General features: G+C 41.8%; 1 protein-coding gene across 5 annotated transcripts in view; it reads right to left on the bottom strand.

The window, feature by feature from the left end:
* Window positions 1–24,007, bottom strand: part of EPHA6 (EPH receptor A6) — a 338,956-nt gene that overhangs the window by 273,294 nt on the left and 41,655 nt on the right. The window lies entirely within an intron of this gene.

Here is a 24,007-nt window from a genome sequence, read left to right as displayed (position 1 = left end):
GGCTCCATGTCCTTAATGCCGGCCCCAAACTGTCGGATATCTGCTTCCCTCTCTTTCCAAAAGAGGACGTAACTGTGTTTTTGGTTTCCGCTTTGATGAAGTTCCACCTTGCTTCAATGCTGTCTCTGGGACAGTTCAGTAGTGCACGTTGGACAGAATCAAGAGTTCAGCTATGACTGTTCTGGCAGTGTTGATTCAAAGCAGCACTTGCTGCTTGCTGCTATGGGTCCTCTTTGGCTGGAGATGGATCTTGTTCACCACCAGGGAGTGATCTGTGTTGCATTTGGCACTGTGTTAGCTCCATGTGACACAAACACACTTCAATACCGATTGTCTAGTAGTGCCAGTGGCCTGACCTTGGATGTATCCAGGACACATAGGCAAGCACAACCAGTGTGGTCACACTAGGTGTAGAGCTTGGGGGGGCACAACTATCATATCCAATGGAAGGTGAGAGGCAAGGGATGCTGGATTTTGGGGTCACATAGGGCATCACTGACATTTGAGATGCCAAGGTCCGCCACAGCATATATGAAATATTTTATGATTTAACATGTTTTTCCTATCCAGAAAACCTTTGCAGAGTGTAGTGCACACATCTCAGCTTCCCTATGCAAAAAGGAGCTACTGGGTTTCCACTCTCCCTCTCAAAAGTAATAAATTTAACTTATTCCACCCCCCACAAAAAACAACTTCCCTTTTCTCTCCCCCTTTTTGCCCCACTTGAAAGTTTGCCAAAGGGGACTTGGTGGGGACCCCCTGGAGCATGTTTGTGGTAAATGGAAGACTGCAGGGAGGAACAGAGGAGGGTGAAATCCCATTATGTGAGCTGGTCTGTTTGTGCAATGTTGTATTCTGCAAAAATGATGATGATGATGTAGAGTGGGTGCTGAAAGAACCTCCCCTGGGGTTAGTCACACTTGAATGCAGAGATTAATGGGATGCCTGGATAATGTTTTGGCTATCTATGCCCGTTTCAATTACCCTGATTGAGATTTAGTACTGGAAAATATCCCCACGTTCTGGGTGCCCCACATGATCTAGAAACGAACTTGTGCCCAGTACAATATGTCATTCACAATGAAAAATGCTCTTTATGCAGCAGTGGCACTGTAGTGCTTACACATGAAACAAGACAAAGTTCCACTGATTTTAGTGGACTAGCAAGCAATTGTAATTAAATAGTATAGCCCAAATACAGTACCCCCCCCAACTATTACCATCAATACTAGATTTAAAAAAAATCACACCAAGATGACCTATAAGCCTTTTAAATGTTGTGAATGTTTTATGTCAATTTCAAGGTATATGTCCTATGTTTTTATGTCTGATCAATAATTGCAAAATGTAACAAAAATATGCTTCCTATTACCAGACTATTGCATCCCATTTACATTTTGGTTATTGCCTGTTTGCAGTAAAATGGTAGCAGCAAATTAAATTAAAATATACAATACTGCAGCCATTTTGAATCAATTAATTTCTCACAGTAAGATTGGATAGGGCAATATATCCTTCATGGCTCTTTATACCCAAGCAAATGGTAATTTATTTAGCTATGAATGCTTTATTACTTAAATTCAATAAGCTTGAAATAGTTGATCCATAAATGGCAGATCAAATCTGCCATCTTTAATTTAAAAACGTAATGTAATAATAAAAGCTTTACTCAAATTGATAGACTAGCCTAGTATGATAAGCTGAAATATCCACTCATTAAACTGAAACTCCCAAATTCTAGTTCAAGAGAGACTGCAAAAAAAAATAGTTAATGGTGAATAGAATACTTTGAAATAAATTCAGGGGTGGCCAACTTCCAAGAGACTGCGATCTACTCACAGAGTTAAAAACTGGCAGTGATCTACCCCCTTTTCTGGGGTTCAGTTCAAAGTTGTTGAGTTTGTTTTTTTAGGAAGGAAGAAGGCCCGTTTTTGGGGGGTTTGGGTCAAAGTTGTTGAGTTTTTTCAGGGAGGAGGTAAAATGCTGAGGCTTTTTTAGGGGGGCCACAGTTGTTCAGCTTCTTTGTGGGGACCCAGTGATCTACCAGTGATCTACTGCAGATGTCCAGTGATCTACCGGTAGATCACGATCTACCTGTTGGACATGCCTGGACTATTAGAATGCCACCAAGCTGTAAGCAGCAGTCTACTTACTTAACTATTCTCTATCACTGAAGGCTCCTGCACAAGGCTTCACCTTTCCATGAGAAACTTGGGACTGTGTGGAGAACTTTGTGGAGAATTTCCATGCTTCTGAAACATCCAAATGCTGGTGCTGAAATTCCCATAGTGACTGGCAAGTCATATTGCACATTACAGCTGCAGTGTAGGAGTTGCAGGTTTCCTGACCCAGGATAATGTAATATATGGACTGGCCCTAAAATTAAAGGTTGTTACAAAAGAAGCAAAATGGTCCATCCAAAATGGTGAAAAGGTACCCTTAAAAATATTCTGCTATTATAGAGAGGGACAGGACTAAAATCTTCCATGAGCCTAAGTCTCAAGTTACTTAGTTTTTTTGGTTCAGTTTAGCTCATGTCCAGGGCCCAAACTTGAATGATCTCCACTCGTTATCTGGGCTTCAGTAAGATGTCTGACTTGGTGAGAAATTCTGAAGCTAGTGGCACTGAGGCTGCAGTTGCAGTTATTGTAGCGACCAAATGGCTTGCAGAGTGTCTAGGAGCAGTATTGCTATATTTACTAGAAAGTATCTACTGGTCACACTGGATCCAGATGTCCCATGAGATGAGGCTGGGGGCAGTAAGCCCCTTAAAGCTTGCTGACAGGAATTTAAAGGTTTGGACCAAGGAAGCATCGCCTTGCCGCTCAACCTGCTTCAGGCCAAGCCAAGCACACGGGAGGAGGAGTTAGATTTGGGTGACAGTAACCCACTGGATATAGCAGAAACAGGCACCGTCTGATGGTTGTACAAGGGAAGGTAAGCGCATTCAATACATGCCGCTTTCCCTCAAATTTCTGTGATGTACGTAGCTGTCATTATAAATACATATTGCCTCAAACACAACACTTTCCGCACAATTAGCTGCCAGTAATTAAGTGTAGATACATGCCTATGCAAAGCATTCCCGTGTGATCAGTGGTACTAAGATATACAACATATTTATGGGTATTGCCAGTATTTTAATTGTATGAGGTACACCCTAACCTCAAAATTAATAAACAAAACAAAATTTGATCTAATTAGATCTTTTACTGCCTTTTTTTTAAAGGAAAGCAAACAAAAGGGTGAGATCCGATGCTGGCTCCCCAATGTAGCCTGCCACATGCCGGGAATCTACTTCAGAGGGCCTCCCAACTCTCTGGAGCATGTGAAGGTCTGGGTAAAGGGGAACAAAGGGTAAGTCTTGTTTGCACAAGCAGAAGTGGGACAACACAACTGAATATCACCGTATATATGTTTGCTGGAATCTAGAAGAATAAAAATTAGCCCTTAATCCCAGGGCTGTCTTAAGCATATGCGGTGCCAGGGTGCAAAGATCCATCTGGCGCCCCCCCAGTTGCCCAGTTCCAGGTGCGCAGGAGGGCGGAGTCAGCCGGCCGCCTGAATGTCTCACTGGCTCAGTTGCTCCCGAACTCACAGGAGCAGCAGAAGAGCCTGTTGCGGCGCTCTGACCGATGGGCGGGCTCTTCCCCGGACTCATCTCTCAGGCCCCGGACTCTCGACCTGGTGTCTCTGAGAGCCCGGCACCCAGGTGCCCTGCACCCATAGCGCCTATAGGTAAGATGGCCCTGCTTGATCCATAAACAATGTCTTGGCTAAACCATGCCAATTTTCACTTCCTAGTTAACAGGCAGCAAAATTGGTGGCAAATATTTTGGCAATTTCGGGGCTGAAGTTAAAAGAGCACCGTACCTTCAGGTGTTCCTTTTAGTGGTTGCATTCCCCACCCCCACCCCTCACAGTTCCCCTCTGGTGGATCGTGCATTGGTACTCTGGGGAAATTGTGTGTGTGTGTGTGTGTGTGTGTGTGTTGGAGAAATTGCGGCCATAATCCCCCCCAAATGACATTATTTGATGATAAATACTATTTGAAGATTTTGGCATGTGGCTAGAAAGACACACTTGGTTTAGAGAAAGGATCAACGGAACTGCATAGGTTGAAAAAGGCATCAACAAAGGAACTTTCTCTCAACCATCCTCTGAAGTGTTCGCAATTAAAAAATAGGCAGTGCTATGAAGAAAAACAGTTATCTTCACTATAGAATGTTTCAGATAAAATTCTGCCTGGTGCATTGTTACTTAGCTTAAAAGCAACAGGGAGCCAAGTCAGATTTTAAAAGGAAATAGAAAAATAGAAAAGGACGAGTTAAAGCAGAGAAAAAAAGAGTAGCTTAAAGATGTATATCTACTTCTAACAAAGAACAAAAAAATACCATAGTGAGGGATCCTACAATACACATTATGGTACTAGAGAAAAAAGCAAATATATAAGGAGTGCACTATGGACAGGTTAAAATAAGTCTTCACCCACAGCAGCTCAACAAACAGCTGCTCAGAAATGTTACATAGGCGTAGGAAATTTCAAAACATGTACACTGAGTCAACCTGGCTTATTTTTTTTATCTTAAAAGAAAATCTGACAAACTAGCTCAAAGGTAGATTAAAGACAAATTCAGGGCTTCAGAAAAAAAAATTACAGTGAGAAATATTTGCAAATGCCTGTTTCATGAAAGAAAATAATGACTGTGATAAGCAGCAGAGAGATAAAATCATTCCATGCACACCCTTTACATATGCACAAAAGCACAATATTAACATTAAGGCTGCAATCCTATGCCAATGTACCTGGAAGCAGGGGCGGAGCAAGGGCGGGGTGTTGGGGACGGTCCGCCCCGTGTTCCACCCTGGAGGGGGTGACACTCGGGGCCCCGCCCTTGCGACCGGCCAAGCCCTGCCACCCGGCAAAAACCTCGCTCGGCGTGGTGGTGCTGTGGCTTGCTTGCTCGCTTCTTCTCCTCCCTTCCTTCTGGGTCCTGGTTGGGAGGAGCCGCGGGGGCCAGGGGCGGGCCAGCGAGGCATCATGCTTGTGGCTAGCGTGATGCCCCTTGCTGGCCCGCCCCTCACCCCCACAGCTCCACCCAACCAGGGCCCAGCAGGAAGGGAGGAGAAGAAAAGTGTGCGCCGGAGAAGCAGCAGGCAGCCCGTGCTTCACTCCGAAGCGCGGCTGCCTGCTGCTTGGCTGGTGTATGCTTTTCTTCTCCTCCCTTCCTTCCTGCTGGGCCCTGGTTGGGCAGAGCTGCGGGGATGGGCCAACGAGGGGCATCACACCAGCTGCAAGCGTGATGCCTCGCTGGCCCGCCCCTCACCCCCGCGGCTCTGCCCTACCAGGGCCCAGCAGGAAGGGAAAAGAAAAGAAAAGAAAAGAAAAGAGTGCACCAGCCCGCCAGCACGGACGGTACCCCGCTCATGCGCCGTTCGTCCTGACGTGTGCGTAAGGACGCATGCGCACTGCGGAGTGACGCCCTGCCCCCCGGGGGGTGCCTCTGCATTTGCTGCCCTGGGGAGCTAAGTGGCTCCGTTCGCCACTGCCTGGAAGTAAGACTTACCCAGCTGTAAGAACTGAGTGAGAAGACTTGTATGGGATTACAGTGTAAGTTATAGCAGCAATAGTCTCATGACTAAAAATTAATATTACAGATTTATTACACAATTTGTTAGCAGTTTTTCATTTCCTGATAGTTTTGGTGTGTTTATGGTGCCATATTTAATACTACATATTTCAATATAGTTTTTGAAAAAAGTGTACTTTTTATATTAAACTTGGAAATTAAATGGCATTTTGAGAGTTTCCATGGGGAACATGACTGAAACGAAGCTCATGATGACAGCTTAGAGAACCACCATAAAGAGAAAACACACATTTACACTGTGCTTTTAAGAACATTTCATCCTAAAATGCAATTATTTATTTTTCTTCTGTAGTTTCTGGCTTTATTAATATATATATTTCTTTGTATAAATACTGCTTATTGTTTCTGGTGGTGGTGGTGGTTGAGGCAGGGGTGAGGAGGGGTCAAAATTCCTTTCCTGTGCAACCAGCTGACAAAGTCATCAGCTGCAGGGACTCTCAGGCCTTTCCACAGTCAAATTTAAATGGTCCAATCACAACCAACAAAAAGGCGTGGCTTGGGGCGGTCCTGTAGGGAGCCTGGTTTCAGTCAGATCTGCCTCAAACTAATTTAATCTGCGCTTAAGAGTTAGCAGTGTTTATGAATTTTTAAATTTCTCCCCCTTTTATTATCTCAGTTCAGATATCCTTGAGGAATTTTAACCTTGGCTTGGCATGACATTGAAATTGACAAATCATAATTTGTAATCTGTCAATAAACCAGAGAGAGCTAGAAACTATTTTTTTTTTTTTTTGCCAACTGTTTATTCATATGTCATAGCAAAACGCAATCACATGCATGGCTGATGCTCCATCTCTGAAGGCCACTGCACCATAGAGATGGTAGTGCTTAGTGGAAAATTGAAAGCACACAAGGCCCACTAGTGGTTACCTAGCAACACCCTCTGTTGTGTCAGTTTTTTCCAGGCCACAACCTGTTCCCACTATAAAAGAGTTTTCAGAACCATTCACAGCAGAACAGTAAAACGATTAACAACATTAAAAAAAAATCAATCAACAACATTTATTTCTAAGAACAAGAAATTAAAATTAAAAGTCTCCAGTTTAAAGATAAATTTCACTGTAATCTTCTCCTCAAACTTAGATGTTCTTAGTATTCTTGAGCAAGAAAGCCAAAGCTGTCATTATACGCACAAATAGAGCCTGACATGTCTGGTTTTCAGGTATAAAAGTGGCGTTAGGGAAAGCCCAGATTTATGGTGATAAATTTTACTTTTTGAAATATGGCAACCTTAAATGGAAGTCTCCTTGATCTGTGGGTGAGCAGCTATGGTCACGAGGGACTGAAGTCAATGTTTCCAGAAGGAAATTATCTTCATTTAGTGGTCAGACGAGGTGGTTAAGAGAGGCTCTCTCACGCTCTAGACATACTGTGGGCAGCAGTATTCAGCAGCCACACAGACACAAGAGATGAGGCAAGACCATATCACTAGCCATTCAAACACCTCCCACAGTTCAGTCACAGATGGTCTCCAGTTATGCCAGCTACTGCATTCAGCAGCTGCTGTAAATCTGGATCTGAAATTACACCCTGGTGAGTATCAATATAACAACCAGGAATAACGAAATAATGATAAATCTGAACAGGACCAAGAAGGAAATAGATGTTACCTAATTCAAGAAAAGAGGGACAAAGAAATATTTTTGAAGCATTAACATCTGCCATAAAACTTATCCATCCTTAAAGAAATCAGCCCTGAGTGCTCACTGGAAGGACAGATCCTGAAGTTGAGGCTCCAGTACTTTGGCCACTGTCGGAATACACTTCGTGGATTCTTCAGAATCCGTGGTTATTTGTTTGTATTAATGTTTATTTAAAGCACTACTTTTCGTGTGCTCGCTTCGGCAGCACATATACTAAAGCACTACTTTTCGTATCCTTCCGTTCTAAAGTGAAAGTAAAAGTAAAACTCAGTGAGCACTTTGCCACTGAGATCACTCCGCCTAAAAAGTGTAGTTCCAGAGGTTTTCAAAGTTGTCAATGGACGTTTATTCTGCTTCCCGCATTTTTGGGGGGCAGCAACAGCGATCTCATTGGTAAATATATCAATCGTGATGTCACTCTTGGAATCAATAAAAGGCTGCGGCTCCCCATGTTAGGCATGTTAAGTTGGGGACTCAGAGATAGACAGTATTGAACAGCCGTTCAGTTAGATCTCAGTTAGCTCTTTTAGAATCTTAGTTGGTTCTTTCATCCTTTAGTTTAAGTTTAGTTTAAGGGGTTTTTGGGGCTGAGGGTTGGATGGGCTGGACGGGTTGGAAGCGCGTGCAGGTGGTAGTTAGGGTCTAGCTCGCGGAAGACTTGGCGGTGAAGGTTAGATAGCCCTTAGACCTAGCATAGGTTTAGATCGCGGAAGATCTGGTGGGATAAGTCTAGCTAGCCTTAGCATTGCGGAAGATCTGGCGGTGCAGGGTTTGTTAGCTTAGGAGCCTAGAATAGTGGTAGGTCAGAATCAGTGTAAAGAGCCTATGCGGGTCAGCCAAAGCCATAAAAGAAACATCGGTGTCTGTCTTTATTGGGGAAAAGGTTTTTATTTTAATTTGAAAAACGTCAGGGGTTTCACCTTAGTGCTTTAACTTTGCCCTTAGTTTAATTGCTTTCACTTCAGTAACAGTACAGGAGGTCGCAAGTAACTTCAAGGTTAGTTCGAGGCATCCATTCATTTTCGAGGCATCCATTCATTTTCGAGGCATCATCATTTCCGACTTACTCACGCAACTTCAGATTATGAGGCTTGGCCGGCGCCCGTGCCAATACGCACGTGGAACGCTGGCCGCATTTCCCTGGCAACTGGTATCCCGTGTGTAGGTGGCCTATACTTACACACGGGAAGCTCCAGCACCGAATCCCCGCAGGCCACCTCATTAGAAGACTCCCTAGAAAAGACCCTGATGTTGGGAAAGATGGAGGGCACAAGGAGAAGGGGACGACAGAGGATGAGATGGTTGGACAGTGTTCTCGAAGCGACTAGCATGAGTTTGGCCAAACTGCGGGAGGCAGTGAAAGATAGGCGTGCCTGGCGTGCTCTGGTCCATGGGGTCACGAAGAGTCGGACACGACTGAACGACTGAACAACAGCAACGTAAGTTCTTCTACACTGTCCTGTATACGGAAGAGAAAATGCTTGCTGTTATGAGAACCTATTGCATTTTAGGCAACATCTGCCAGAAGTGGAAGGCATATTGCTGGAGGAGACAGATAACCTGCTGGGGTATACCAGGAAACCTGTGGGAGTGTGTGGGTTGGAATATCAAGAAGAAGAAAAACTCATTAACAGCTGTCTGTGCTATCCAACAATATCCCAAGTTATAAACCCAAGGGTTGCTTTACATAGGGAAGTTCTGTTACTTGGACAGTCATCACAATAATGTTTAACTGTTTGTTATTAATACATTACATGATTTTCAGTGTTTCAAAATACACAAAAATCATTTCAGCATTCTTGCTGTATTTTTCTGGATATTTTGATAGAGCACCTTGCAATGCTGAGAAAGAGGAACAGCAAAACACCCAGATGTATTACATAGGGTCTGTAAAAAACAGGTAGTTTATAGATGACTGGTCTTTGAATTGTATTTGCCTTTTGTAGAGTCACAAATTTCACAGGGATTGCCATAAGGAACACAGAATTTATCTCTGTGAAGCACTTTTAATATGGCAACGATTAATATTTAAATTACAACTACATCTAGGAATCTAAAATAAATCACACTTCATTAGATCCCTTTCCAGTAAGTTTAAATAAGAGCTCCAAAGATTCGAGTTGCTAGATTTATATTGGCTGTGTAACCTTAATTTTCCCCACTTATGCACTGCTCTCAAGACAGACTTCTGGATTTAAGACTCACCACCTTTTCTGTAGTTAATGCTGCTGGCTCATGCAATTACAACAGCCACTCTGTAAATTGTCTTCTTTGCTTATGAATGCCAAATATCACAGCTGTTGTTGTTGAGATACCTTGGGTTTAGAATACATAAGGACAGACAGGTGTGCCAAGGCTAGTGGTGTTCCTGAGGCATCAAGCACCAATCTCAGACCTTTGCTTTGAGCAGGTTGTATTAATTCTTTCAGGCTCCTGTGAATTAGCATGGACAATACAGAAAATACTTGTTGTGCTCAGTGCAATGGACCTATGCTGTATCAATACTCCACCATTTATCGGGTAGGTTTGTTTAGGGCATCATCCATAATTTGGAGTGCTGCTGCAGCCTCCAGCATTAAATTCCCAACGTAAAAAAATGCAGTTCAGGTGGTGTAGACCAAGTTTTACAGATCTTTCTTATATCTGATTCTACCCAACTTAATTCCCAGCAGGGACACAATTACTTGCTCACTGGATGTGAAAGCATTTGTGTAGGCTGGTAGGAAAAATAAATGATAAAATCAATGTTTTAATGTAGGAGACATGTGCATGCTGCTCATTGGTGAAAATGACAACTGTCCCTCTCCACCTGTCCAACAAGTCTGAACTAGATTTAGCTCCCATAATTTTCAAAGCACTGTCCCAGGGGAAAAGCTCACCTTAAATAGTCTCCATTTGGTGGAGGGAGGATCACTTGGCTTTGTGGTTTGCTTTTGAAGCTTTTACTACTAGCTATGACTCTCTGCTTCCTTGTCAGTCAGAGGTGGGAAGAGAGCGTTTGATTGGCTGACTTGAAGAAAATCCACAAGTTATTCTATTTCTGTAAATTAGCTATCAGAAAAAACCGCACTCCCTCTCTTTACTGCTCCTTTTTCTTTATTTGGTAGACATCTTGTCTGTAGTGACTGCAACAGCTTGTGAAGGATTGCAAATAATCAGATACTTTTTCTTATAAAATGAGAGGGGAGAAATAGGAATTCTCAACAGAGTAACAAGCTCAGAAGGTAGAGAGCCTGCTAGACAGCTGAAAGCTAGGCATGTTTACTCAGAAGCATGGCAACTTGTTTTCAGTGACACTTATTTCCAATTAACCACACTCATATTATGTAGCAAAAAAGAAAGACAAAATACTACTCTCTTGCAGAACCATCAGATCACAAGGCAGAGAGGGAGAAGCAAACACTTCTTCCCAACCTTGAAATAGTGGCCTCTGCTTGGGGATGAAATTCTTCTCTCCCCCTAGTTTAGAGGGTATTTTCATGTCCTTAGAAATGTACATGCACCTCTCTGTTCCATAAATGAACAGACAGGATCAGGCTATCTGATTAAGAACTGCTATATAAAGATATTGGATCTAAGGATCTAACTGAATGCATCACTGCCAGTCATGTCAGAATTTTGTTTGTTTAATAGAAAGTACAGGAACAAATCTTATTGACACTGCATCACATGAGAAAGGAGGTTATATATATTTGAATTTTCCATATATATATATATATATATATATATATATATATATATATATATGGAAAATTCAAATATATGCAGCAGCATGCGATCTTTAGTTATGGTAAACTGTTAACTGGATCTGCCACAAGTCATGAATGATCATCACAACATGTGCAATTTCCAAATTACCATGCTATCTGGGATACAAACTGGAATAAAAGCTGTAGCTTCACATGAAGGCTGATGTTGGCACCCATGATCCTAAAGCAGCCGCCAAGGCTCAAGTATCCAGCCAAACCTCCTATGCTATGGTCGACGACACTGGCCATACGTTGAGTGCTGTGGGCCACTGTGGGAAATTCAGGTGTCCAGGAGCCCACAGGCATAGAAGGGAACCACACTTAAAATGGCCAGTTAAACCTGAAGTCAGCACTGTCTCACACAGCCAGCATACTGTGTTACCTCTGGTTACATACTTAATTCGTTCTGGAGGCCCGTTCTTAACCTGAAACTATTCTTAACCTGAAGCACCACTTTAGCTAATGGGACCTACTGCTGCCGCTGCGCCGCCAGAGCACAATTTCTCTTCTTATCCTGAAGCAAAGTTCTTAACCTGAAGCGTTATTTCTGGGTTAGCAGAGTACGTATGTAACCTGAAGTGTATGTAACCTGAAGCATATGTAACCTGAGGTACCACTGTACACAGTTACTTAATATGGTTGTTCTGTAGCACCCAAATGTTTAACATGTAAATATACCCTGCCTCTTGCACTTTGTATGCATATCCTTCCTGACCCAGCACTTTCCACTGTACTATATACACTTGGACCCATCTCTGGATGTCTAGATGCCATCTTTGGTCCCACTTAGGTGCTCAGCCCTCTGCTTACATATGTAAAATGATGGAGAATGTGAAAGTAGTACATGACTCCTCTGTTGAGAAGGAATTAATTGCTAAAAATAAGCAAATAAAAATAATGTCTTTTTATACATGTTACAGTCTAAAACAAACACCTTTGTCTGCTGAGATCAAATTATTTTTCCCCTTAGCAGAGAAAAATAACAATCATGTAAGATGCAGCTAAAGACAGGAGAACGGGAAGGCACAATATGAGTTTCTTAACTAAGGGGGGGGGGAGAAATAAAAGGGTTATCAGAAGAGATATTTGAACACATTACATTCAGATCAGTGCTGAAATTTGTTTCAGTCATAACAATACAAGATTGTTCTCATGAGATAGTTACATAATCTAAAGCATGGGATCACATTTTTGTAGATTTCATTTATCCAGATGGCAGTCAAAACATGAAAGATTGATCTTGCTTTGGCCAATGCCAGTACAAAAGTGCTCATTTTCTGGCTAGTTATGCCATTGTTATTTGAGCAAAAATTACATGTTTTGTGAGCCTGACCAATGCTCATGACCTTTTAGCAGCCTGAGGAGGAATTTTATCCTTGCACTCTCCATAATGGAAAGCAAAACAAAGAATGTAGCAAATTCTTTTTTTCTGGATTCTGCAGATAGAAATAACACACATTATCATTATAGGAATATTATTGTGACATCTTCCGTCTAATGCTGCAGAGGGCATTAACTGAAACCTGAGACAGGTAAAAGCTCTCCTCAGAGTGTATTTATTCACAGCAGTTCGATCAATTTCAAGGCTATGTTGACATTAAAATACTCTATGAGGGGATATGTGATACAAATTTTAGCCAGGGAATACAGACACCTCTTTGTGTACACATCTATCAGTCTTTTAATAGGACTTTCTTGATGGTGGTGATGGTAGAAGCATCTTCTTCATCCAAACACCCAAGTACTGTGTTTACATCAACAATCAACAATCTGCACAATAATTGAACTGGATAAGTTGATTTTTTATAGTTCAATTACAAGAAAAAGCTTTAGAGACAATGGAGTGTACCTCCAGGATGAGTCAAACCACTGTTAGCAGCACTGAAGTGACCTCCCTGGGGAGCAAGCTTGGGCAATGTGTATGGAGGTCCTGGGCTGCCCAGATGACAAGACCCGCCTCTCAGCCTCATTGATGTGGTCCAAAAGAAAGCAGAGCAATACAGCTTGGCTGCAAGAGCTGCCAGAAAGAGGCATGCAAGGCACCATCCAACCAACTTAGGGACTACACTCCAGATATGTGTAGGATTTATTCTCGTTAGCCTTTATACTTCTTAGCCTTTTCTTCTCCTGAAGATATCACGCAAGGCAGCAGATACTTAGGACCAGAGTTTTATTTCTCCTGGATGGGCTCCATCTGCCCCTCACTTCTCTCTACAGCACTTGCATAAACCACCTTCTTGACCACTGGAACCACTATTGGCCTTGTCCATTCAATCTGCCACAGCCCGTCTTCTCATGCAGGGGAATTCCCTAACTCACTGAGGATTTGAGACCCATTGGCTACCCTCACCTGGTTTAGCCAGTCAGTGTATGTATAAAACAATGTGACATACATATTTTAACTGCAAAGATGCTAAGTAGATGTGTATGCTTATTTACTTGTTCACCACTTTTCCGTGTGTTGTTTCCCCACATTATCATTAAATTTTAAGGCAAATTCAAAAACACACACACTTAAAATACTTAAAAGGCTACTTTGGTACTAAGTGGTATATAAATATATGAAATAAATATATATAACTTTGTTCATACATCTTTGTACTCAGGTGTTGGTTGTAAGCATGCAGCTGAATCTCCTAGTTAGAGAAATAGTGAATAATGTAGGCAAAATTAAACATTATTAAGGCAGATTGATTTCAACAGGAGAAAATAATGTACTTAACTGTCTCATTTGCTTAAAACATGCTTAAATTCATCAGAATTGTGGCCAGGTCTGCCAGATTCAACACTGCCGGTTACCCACTGGGCAAAGACTGCTTGTAACAGTCACCACCTCACTCTGCCTAACCCGATTATTGGTTCTATCAAAATGGTAAGTGCCAACCATCTGTTTTAGTACAGCATACATGGATGAGATCAAGCCAAAAAGCACTGTGCATGCTATGCTGAGTACTACAATTGTTTGAAATGTGAATACTCTCTATCCCCTCCCCCCAAATTGATCATGAAGGGGATGACTTTGTTACTGGTTTTTATGTAGACTACAATCTACCATTATTTTCTTTTTTTGCCTTATAGTTTGATGCTACCAACAAATAATCTTCATTCCTCTGTAGTTACATTTCTGGTATATGACATCCTTCTAGAAATAAAAACATCAATAATTAATGTAAAACTTCTAATTTACATGGCACTCTACAGCCCTGTTTCTAAGTCTTAGATTTGGTGCCAGAGGACCTGCATCAGAGTTTGACTAATATTAACAGGTTTATAGCTTGATACAAGCAAATGTGCTTAGACAGTCCTAACAGGGTCAACGGGACTCGCTTCCTAATAAGAGTGCTAAGGATTTAAGCCTTCTCCAGATTCTAGCTAGATGCTAAAGCAGGAGCAAGTAGTAACATAAAGTCAGTGGGCTGCATGCAGATAACAAGACTTTTGTTTCAGCTGCACTGTTGTCTCCTGTGCTGTGCTATTGTCATATGGCAACTTGCTCTATGACTGAATTATATCTGATAGAGAGATTGGGTAAGTAGGGGGGAAATTGCACTGCATTCTTTCTGGATCCTGGATGGGGTGTACTCACTTACAATACATTACCTCTCCCAATCTACTTCTGTTAAGAAAGCAAGAAAATCGTGACATTTACCCAGCAATTCAATGAAAAAATATTTTTTGAAATGCCCCTATTCCTCACTTTGCTTCCTCAAATCATTTAAATTTTTCACCATGTTTACTTAGAAATAAGTTCCACTGAACTCATGAGGCTTGCTTCTGATTAGCAGTGTAGTGCTATGCATGCCTAATCTTTAAACTCCCTCACCTGCTTCAAAACCACCTTTTCTTGAGGAGGTAGGTCTCTCTCTCACTATATATAAGGGTCTGGTGACTTCTATTTCAGTGTATCTGAAGAAGTGTGCATGCACACGGAAGCTCATACCAAGAACAAACTTAGTTGGTCTCTTAAGGTGCTACTGGAAGGATTTTTTTTATTTTTTATTTTGTTTAGTTCTAACCTGGTAATACTGCAGTGTCACTGGAGAGCAACATCCCTTTAATCTGCAAAAATAAAAACCACACTAAGCACTGCTGAGTTTCTAGCTGGCTTCAAAGGCATGTCTTACTGAGTCATCTGTAGGTTACACAAGTAATCATATGGCAGAGGAAGAAAAAAGTGTTCAATATACACACTGAACCTCTGTGTAATAATGCAGTAACATTGCCAGTGCCTAGGGCAAAAGCATTTCAGCACACAAACAGAGGATTAATGATCTGTTTCTGCAATACACTTTTGATTTTAATGTAACTTTTGATCTTTAATCAGAATATCTTTTTAGAAAGAACATCTGGCCTAAAATTTATTCACATACTGTCGTGAGCAAATTTATCCCTTTGAAAACAATGTTCTGGTGCACACACTGAGCTTCCCACTTTTTTCAATGGAGAGGACATTTCCTTGCAGACAAATGAGTGCACAAGGGGAACAGCACTCTTCATTTTTGTGAATAAAGAAGGTTGTATGCAGCAGTATATTTCAAACCATTTAATATAATCTTTGGAAATGCAGTTGGCTAGTTTCATCCCTTCCTGTTATTACTACTTTCCAAGTTGAGAAACTGTTTTCTGCGGCAGGCAGGGAGCAGGTCAGGGAGTCTGATTTTCTTTAATAACCATACTGACTGACACCTGATGTATTTATTCCTTCCTTTTCTTTAATGGCAAATAACATATTTACAAAATAGCAAAAGCAATTTTAGCAAATTTGTCATGTTTCCTTATTTGAACTCTATAAATACAAAAATTTACAAAAAATAGCTTATTGACAATTGTTGTTGTTTAGTCATTTAGTCGTGTCCGACTCTTCGTGACCCCATGCACGCCAGGCACTTCTCTCTTCCACTGCCTACCGCGGTTTGGTCAGACCCACGTTGGTAGCTTCGAGAACACTGTCCAACCATCTCGTTGTGCTGGGCCCGGGGGTTAATCCGGGAAGCGAGGTCCAGGTCCGGTCCAGAGTTTGAAGAGTCAGCGAGGAGTCAGTCCAAAGAGTCAATGCAGGAAACGGGGCAGGAAACCAGGCAAGGTCAGGTACAGGAACACAGGCAGGATCTGGCAAACAGCAATGTTGCTCCTGTAACCTTGGGTGGGGTCTGGAAGCCTTTTATCTCTGGCGAGGTAATGGCCGTTCCCGATCCCCCGACGACTCACCACACTCCTTCTGCGAATACTCAGGTCTCTCCTTCTCTCAGACCTGAGTCTCTGCAGCTCGGGAGACGTCGGTGGGTTACTAGACCCAGGGGCCGCCTCAGCCTCTCCTGACCCAGCCGGTAGTGGAACAGCTGTCAGTGATGGCCCAGCTGATGGCAACGAGGTATTCTCTGCATCTGGAGCCAGGACAGGCTCAGGCCCCTGACTCGGCCAATCTGGTGCTTGTTGCAGGGGAACCTGTGCAGACTGGGGCCCATCAGGATCAGGCCCCAGACTTGGTTCAGATGATGTCTGAAGCAGAGGATCCAGTGCAGACTGAGACTCCTCTGGTTCCGAGCCCGAGTCCCAGGCCATCACACTCGTCCTCTGTCTTCCCCTTCTCCTTGTGCCCTCCATCTTTCCCAACATCAGGATCTTTTCCAGGGAGTCTTCTCTTCTCATGAGGTGGCAAAAGTATTGGGACCTCAGCTTCAGGATCTGTCCTTCCAGTGAGCACTCAGGGGTGATTTCCTTAAGAATGGATAGGTTTGATCTTCTTGTAGTCCATGGGACTCTCAAGAGTCTCCTCCAGCACCATAATTCAAAAGTATCAATTCTTCAGCGATTGGCCTTCTTTATGGTCCAGCTCTCATTTCCATACATCACTACTGGGAAAACCATAGCTTTAACTATATGGACCTTTGTTGGCAAGGTGATGTCTCTGCTTCTTAATATGCTGTCCAGGTTTGTCATTGCTTTTCTCCCAAGAAGCAGGTGTCTTTTAATTTCGGGACTGCTGTCACCATCTGCAGTGATCATGGAACCCAAGAAAGTAAAATCTCTCACTGCCTCCATTTCTTCCCCTTCTATTTGCTAGGAGGTGATGGGACCAGTGACCATGATCTTAATTTTTTGATGTTGAGCTTCAGACCATATTTTGCACTCTCCTCTTTCATCCTCATTAAAAGGTTTTTTAATTCCTCCTCACTTTCTGCCATCAAGGTTGTGTCATCAGCATATCTGAGGCTGTTGATATTTCTTCTGGCAATCTTAATTCCGGCTTGGGATTCATCCAGTACAGCCTTTCGCATGATGAATTCTGCATATAAGTTAAATACAGCCTTGTTGTACTCCTTTCCCAATTTTCAACCAATCAGTTATTCCATATCCAGTTCTAACTGTAGCTCCTTGTCCCACATAGAGATTTCTCAGGAGACAGATAAGGTGGTCAGGCACTCCCATTTCTTTTAGAACTTGCCATAGTTTGCTGTGATCGACACAGTCAAATGCTTTTGCATAGTCAATGAAGCAGAAGGAGATGTTTTTCTGGAACTCTCTAGCTTTCTCCATAATCCAGCGCATGTTTGCAATTTGGTGTCTGGTTTCTCTGCCCCTTCAAAATCCAGCTTGCACTTCTGGGAGTTCTAGGTCCACATACTGCTTAAGCCTGCCTAGTAGAATTTTAAGCATAACCTTGCTAGTGTGTGAAATGAGTGCAATTGTGTGGTAGTTGGAGCATTCTTTGGCACTGCCCTTCTTTGGGATTTACAATAGTGGCCTTCAAACACAGCAGTCTTGTATCTTGAATTGCCCCAAAGCAACAGATGACTCAAAGTCCTAAGTTTGCAGCATGTTCCTCAGAATGTCTAGTATCTTAAAATATTTTGTTTTAAAGTCTACTGAACATGCTCAGTTCAGTGCCATTTTCTATGCTGAGTTCATTGTCAGTTATTGAGCAGTGATCTTTGCACCAGAAACTGTCTGCTTTGTTTTGCTTGGATCTCTGCTGTCTATATCCTTTTTGCACTGATCAAGAACTCAGCACATTATTAAGGTAATGAATGTAACTCACCAGATTTCCCGTGTTCTGTGAATATGGTGTTTGACTTTGGAGTCCCAGCTCCTATTTACATTTTTTTTTTTTGTCCAGAGGTGGAATCGTAAGGAAAAGTGTGATCTTAACCCTAATTAGGAGTTTACAATTGCTGTAAAAACTACAGCTGCCTTCAATAAAAACTTCTTTTGTATGAAATTTTGTAATTGAGGCCTATGCCAGATTGCTGTAGTCACATCCCTTTCATTCCCTTGTCCCTCCAATGAGTAAAAGTCAGTGGTATGAGAATGCAAGTAGGGTACTGATTGTGTGTGTGTGTGTGTGTGTGTGTGTTGTGTTGTGTTCAGCACCTGGTATTCTGGAATTGTGTTCATAAGGAAGATTAGAAGACATAAACTTATTGAGTTCACTATTTTGGTCTGCACTATTGAACAAAACACACCACGCAAATTATGGGAAACTTCACAATACACCATTCACACACCTTTCACACAATGAAAGTATTGTAGAACTATTTTAGATCTTTCCCATGGTATCATTCTGGACTGTCTAGGGAGGGTGGGAGCTGGGGGCACTGTTATGCAGCGGTTCAGATCCTTCCTCCTTGGCTGTGTCCAGAAAGTGGTGTTGGGGGTGAGTGTTTGGCTCCCTAAGTACTCACTTGTGGGGTGTGGAAATACGTTTTATTTATGTTTTATTTATGCTTGTGTTTACTGTATCCTTCCACTCTGGAAGGGAAAGTGAAAGTAAGATCCAGCAGACAATTTACTGTCTGGATCAATCCGCGGGGCAAAAAGGCTCCAACTTTGAATTTGAGTTAATCTTCTTCCCGCCCTTTTTAGGGCAGCAACAGAGTTGTTATTGGTTGATGTATTGATGATGACGTTGCTTATTCTTCTCAATAAAAGGCTGCTGCTCCCTGCTTGGAGTTAGTTAGGTTAGTTGGTGGAGAAAAGCCCAGAAGCGAAACCAAAACTACCCACTCAGGGCAGCAGTAGGCTCTTCCACCAGATCACGATCTCTCTTGTCTTTTATTTCATTTTATTTCGTTTTACTTCTTAGTATTTTATTTGGCTACCAGTTTTGGCCACCTTTTAGTCTTTATTTTGTGGAACATCTTCTTATGGACAGACGCTTGCAGAGGACTATCGAGGCATTCTAACTCACAGATCCAACCTTCAGACTCAAGCCAACGGACTTTCATTTCATGGCGCGGTGGGAGCAGGCTCCGGAATTACCGGCCATCCCGTCCGCAGGCTTCCCACAACTGGCGCCCCATGTGAGGCAATACACGGGAGGCGCTGGCTATTCCCACAGTGGGGTGCCTCAGGGCTATGTTTTCACTCCCGTGATTTTAGCATCTATATGAAGCCGCTGGGAGTGTATATTATTTGCAGTCTCAGAACAGTTGAGTTTTCAAAAAGTATGGCTTCAAAGGTCTGAGATTGCAAACAATTATTTTGAGAAAGTATTTTTAAAATTCAATTCTGTATTAATAGACAGGATATTATTTTGGATGGGGAGGGTAGGTTAGTAATCTCCTTAGGCTAGGTTATTATCTTCCCTTACTCCCCCCCCCCAAAATATATATATGAGACAAGATACGGAAACCAAATAGCCTTTTCAGTTATATACAGGGATTGCTATGCACATACTAGGACTACATTAAATGTTCACTTATTTAACTTTGGGGTAATATTTTGTGGGAGAGCAGAAATATTTTCTGAAAGAAAATCCTTACATTACGGCCAATGAATTCCCCCCCCCCCAGAGGGCTGTACTCCCTCATGTGCAACCTTCCGGGGGTTCATGTAAATGGTGGCTGTGGCAAAAGCAAAGGATGCAATTCCCAAATTCAGAGGTTTCAACACACTTTTCCATTCGGGCAAGCAAGAGGTATAATCTCAGTTCAAGGAAAGCCAGGCAGAAGCACACAAGGAGGATATAGGGAGAAGTCAGTGGAAGGAGTGACCTGGGTAGGAGTGGTTTGAACTAGACAGAATCCATAGTCCAGACAGAGAGGTCTAAAGGGCCACATTCAGCCCTCAGGCTTGAGGGTACACACTTGAGGGCCTTCTTGTTTTTCAAAGCTGTTTGTTTTCCCCTGTCTGCTACTGCTTTCAAAACAGTTTATTTCCTCTTAAGGCTTCTTTTCCCTTCCTTTACATTATATAAACTTTCTCCACCATAAATTGCACTACATAAGCTGTTACTATCCTCTTCATTGATTCTTCCTACAATGTCAAGCTGAGCTGTCATAACCAACATGTCAAATTTATTTTGTAGCATGGACTAAATTCTCCCAGCAATCACATTTCAATAAAGTTTCTCCAAAATGAGAAGCTCTTACTGTTATGTGGCACTTCAGTGTCTGAAGACAGGTTATTCTCAGGTAATCTCAACTTCCCCTTCTTAATGACATTGTCTGTACAGGTTCTATTTTACCTTGTGAATTGTTTCACCTTTTCATATTGCCGTACTTCTGTTCATTTTGCTTTGTATTCCACCAACAGATTTGCTGGCTGTGAGCCCTCTCATTAAGACTTTAAGGAAATGGGAGAGTCTAGCTTCAGCCTGAAGCAAGTTTACATAGGGCACTGCTGGTTTGTGGAGGCATCCTGGTCTGTGTGAAACAAGCTAATACTCAATTTTACTTTCTTTTAATAGTTTCTTTGCTGACGCCACCTGCTGTTTGCTTTCCTCCATATGCTGCTGGTGGCCTTTTACATTAGGAATGGCCTGTGTGACTTCAGGCAAGGGTGAGAAAACATGTAATAAGCAAGCAATTATGGGGCAGCACTAGTGCAGCAAATATGGACTCTTGTTTGGCTCTGCAAGTGGGAAAGGCTCCCTGCAGCCAAGGGGCTTTAAAGTTCACAGTTGCTTCATGCAGAGAATGCTCAATTTAAAACCAATTATTCTTGGGATTTGGCACATCAAATGCTTGAGTGGTAGGTATAGGGCTGAAAGGTAATGTAATAATAAAGAAGAATGTGTGTATCTGACAAGCTGGAACGTTTCCAGAGGAGGGCAACCAAAATGGTCGAAGGCCTGGAAACGATGCCTTATGAGGAACAGCTTAGGGAGCTGGGTATGTTTAGCCTGGAGAAGAGAAGGTTAAGGGGTGATATGATAGCCATGTTCAAATATATAAAAGGATGTCATATAGAGGAGGGAGAAAGGCTGTTTTCTGCTGCTCCAGAGAAGCGGACACAGAGCAATGGATTCAAACTACAAGAAAGAAGATTCCACCTAAACATTAGGAAGAACTTCCTGACAGTAAGAGCTGTTTGACAGTGGAATTCGCTGCCAAGGAGTGTGGTGAAGTCTCCTTCTTTTGAGGTCTTTAAGCAGTGGCTTGACAGCCATCTTCAGGAATGCTTTGATGGTGTATCCTGCTTGGCAGGGGGTTGGACTGGATGACCCTTGTGGTCTCTTCCAACTCTATGCTTCTATGCTTCTATGGTACACACATATATTAAAATGGCCATGCCCCTCTGCTGGTATGCAATCAGCAGTTAACATAAATACAGCGAAAGCACACTTTCAGACATTTCAAAAAAGGAGGAAATAGGAAGGGAAGTTAATAACAACAACCAGCTGTAGCAATTTCTGAGCCACAAACTCATATAAATTTGTTCTTTCATTATTGTGGTATGGAATAAATCTCTCTCCCTCTCCCACCCTCGTGTGTGTGTGTGTGTGTGTGTGTGTATATATATATGTGAGAATGATGCAAAGACAGAAAGTTGTGGTGTTATATTGTAGAATATTGTGTTTTTGTTACAGGCATATATTAGTTTTCCGTTGGCTGGGTCCCTAAGCTCCGTGTTACATGCTAATAAGTTAACATAGCTGAGGTCAGAAAAGACCAAGAGACAAAGGTAGGCAATGAAGACTGTGCCAGCAATAACCAATCAGTGGATAGGAGCTGAATTGGTTGTGCTAGTTGAGCTCAAAGGGATGTAGAACAGCATAATTAGTATTCAAATATTGCAGCAAAGAAAAGAAACAAAGGGATTGTGTTTGACAAAGTATGGCTAGCATCCTGAAGTGTATGCAAGCTGTCTGGATTAATAAAGTGTGTTCACCTGCCCATAAGCATTAGTGCTCCTCTGCTGCAGTCATCTGCATTCATGTGGATAAAACTGGAAGGAAGAAGGCAAAAACTAGGTGACTTTGAATACAACAAATGAAATGGGAACAAATGAAAGCCAGGAGAAAATGCAGTCAGCAATGTAAAATTGAGACAGCAGCAATAAAAAGGAGCCCAGTAAAGAGAATTTAGCAGCCGCTTAACAGTACATAGGTAACAGGTAGCCAACCATCTTATACTTGCCAAATAACAATTAGCTTATGCTTTCCAAGGAGGGTAAATTGTATTGACATCAAAGTGCCTTAATGTAGCTGCCAAGTTCAGGGAGGGGGGAAGATGAAAGGAAAGAGAGAGGAGCCAATTTTAGAAAGGAATTACTTATCCAGAATAAAAAGTACATCTGACAACTCAAGGAGAGGAATGGGGGCGAGGGAGGAGAGATGAAAATTTTGTCATGGTTGTGAAAGGAAATAAATTCACTGTGCAGAGTAAAAACACAGAAGTCTCATAACTTTGCATGAAAAAGTTCTATTGGCATTGAAAATAAATGCAATCTTCCTTGTGATGCAGCATACATTAAAAAGAGCCATTCCAGTTCTCCCCTCTCTTGTAAAAAAAACAGGTTCTTGTTTGTTTCTGTATACTAACTGCAATTCAAAGTACTGGCTATGGTTTTTATGGCCCCAAATGGATTAAAAACAAGGTAGAATCTCCCTGATTGTTAAAATCTTGTGCAAAGACTCTTGCATGTCCCATCAGTTTCAGAGTTGTGCTGGCTGGAGACAAAAGAGGCATGTGTGCCTCTTTCCCAAGACAGGCATGTCTTTCCCAAGACATGGCTTTTCCCTGTGGTATGGAAAACCTGTTTAGAGACTTCTATACTCTTAAGATGATTTGTTTTATGCACTTGATACAATTTTTGTGAATAATTCGTCTGCTTTTGGTCATTTTAACATGTTTATTGGGTTTTATTTTTGTACTTGATAATTGTCTATTTTTCATTATCTTAATTCTCATTGGAATGGTTCATGGAAGGGCAGGATAGATAAATGCTTACAATAAGCAAATGATGGTTTTGGAACCTAGGCTTTTAGAAACATTTAGTTCCTCTCTTTTGCTCAGAGAAATAGCTGGCATTTTCAGGATTTTGTGCCAGGCTATAGGAGCTATATTATAGAAAAAAAATCTACAACAGGAAAAAAGTGTAATTACAACCCCATGTTCTCCAGAAATAAGCACAAGAATATAGCCTAAAGTTCACATTATTTTTGTCATATACTGAAAAGGGGTGGTGGGAACACACAAACAAACTAAAATAATGGTAGGAAATTGTCTACACTTTTATATTTAATAATTTATAAAAATACTTTTAACTTTAAAGGGAATTTTAAAATCTCAAGATCAATAATTCTCCATCTTAAATACTGTGTTGGTCAGCATCTTTATAATGTTAGGTTAGGAAAAAATAATGATGAATCAAATAGGAAACAACACCTTTCTAAGTATCCAGGAGTGACTAGTGCGATTACAGTGACCTTGATTCAGAAATGCATAAACAAGCAAAAGTGTCTAAGGAAAGTAAGGAAATTTATTAGCTTTGCATATGAAGAAATAATGTATAGATTAGGCTTGTCTCTCTAGGACATGTTGGCCACCTAAACTGTTCAAGGCTATCAGCAAATAACAGAAGTGTGTAGTTGTAACTGGTAACCCGGGAAATTAGATAATTGTCCTAATTCGGTTATTCCTTTTCAGTCCAGGAGTTCCACTGCATACACACAGTTTCCCCTTCTGTAAGAGGACCACCATTCACTTAGTTAGTTCAGGAGGCAGTTTTTAAATTGCAA

Source organism: Lacerta agilis, chromosome 4 (genome assembly GCF_009819535.1).
Source record: "Lacerta agilis isolate rLacAgi1 chromosome 4, rLacAgi1.pri, whole genome shotgun sequence".
NCBI lineage: Eukaryota > Metazoa > Chordata > Lepidosauria > Squamata > Lacertidae > Lacerta > Lacerta agilis.
Note: the sequence above shows the minus strand (reverse complement) of the source record. Positions and strands in the feature narration are given on the sequence as shown.